Source organism: Scyliorhinus canicula, unplaced genomic scaffold (genome assembly GCF_902713615.1).
Source record: "Scyliorhinus canicula unplaced genomic scaffold, sScyCan1.1, whole genome shotgun sequence".
NCBI lineage: Eukaryota > Metazoa > Chordata > Chondrichthyes > Carcharhiniformes > Scyliorhinidae > Scyliorhinus > Scyliorhinus canicula.
In genome coordinates, this window is record NW_024055492.1 from 78,642 (window position 1) to 79,800 (window position 1,159).

Below are 1,159 nucleotides of genomic sequence, written 5' to 3' on the forward strand. Positions count from 1 at the left end.
AAGAGAACAATATCCCTAGAATCCCAGCGCTAAGGGGAAATTGACTAACTCTTACAGCAATTTCACCTCAGGCAGCCATCCCATACCTTAGAGATGACAAAGATAAAGAGCACAGTAAGAAGTCTTACAACACCAGGTTAAAGTCCAACAGGTTTGTTTCAAACACGAGCTTTCGGAGCACGGCTCCGTGGAGCCGTGCTCCGAAAGCTCGTGTTTGAAACAAACCTGTTGGACTTTAACCTGGTGTTGTAAGACTTCTTACTGTGCTCACCCCAGTCCAACGCCGGCATCTCCACATCAAAGATAAAGAGGTCAGTGAATAGCTCTAGAACGGGTGCAACTACGTTTTTTATAGGTTTTTTGGTGATATTTAATGAAATATTTACGTGGGGCTTTGGGGCATACAATCAAGATTTGCCCTGGGCATCACCAGACCTCTGCACGCCACTGACTTAAGGTGAATATTATGGCGGGTATTTGATGAGGAAACATGTGGCTATGTCGCCCTCTGGTGGGCATGATCGGAACTTTACAGCTTTCGGACATTCGATGGAAACAGAAAATGAGAGTATCAGTTCCAGGGGAATAAATGCAGCAGGGGAAACAGAGCCTGCAGTTTGTCCATAAACATCACTGGCACCGACACCAGTTGAACGGGCAGGAAATATAAGTTAGTTTTATCGGTGTGGTTCGTTGTTCATTGTGCAGCTCAGAGCGGGAAATACCTGCAGACAGGAAGGAGCTGGGAATTTCCAAACTTACATTCATTCACTTGTTGTTTTATGTCCTGGTGAGTGTTACTCCAGCCTGGCCATTCACCCATTTCCCCACAAACAGATACTGGACACGATCCCACAACTGCCAGCCCATTCTTTCTGTTTTTCGGGAATGACCTCCCAGGCTGGGAACAGCATTGGTGTATTTTACATTGTCACCAAATTCAACCCCGACTCCAATCCAATCCGCGGGGGGGGGGGGGGGGGGGGGGGAGATCCTGAGAGAATTTCCCCCAGAGTTGTGAAGCACTTTGGGATAAATAGTCTGGGTGACGTATTGAACCAATTTGTAACAGTTGCATTTCACTGTGGGCCAGTGGCGCAATGGATAACGCGCCTGAATACGGATCAGGAGGTTCCAGGTTCGACTCCTGGCTGGCTCA

The 1,159-nt window shown here is 47.7% G+C and overlaps 1 non-coding gene across 1 annotated transcript; it reads left to right on the forward strand.

Moving 5' to 3' along the window:
• Positions 1-1,086: 1,086 nt before the first annotated feature.
• Positions 1,087-1,159, forward strand: trnar-acg. The gene has a single exon. It is a non-coding gene; the product is annotated as a tRNA-Arg (tRNA).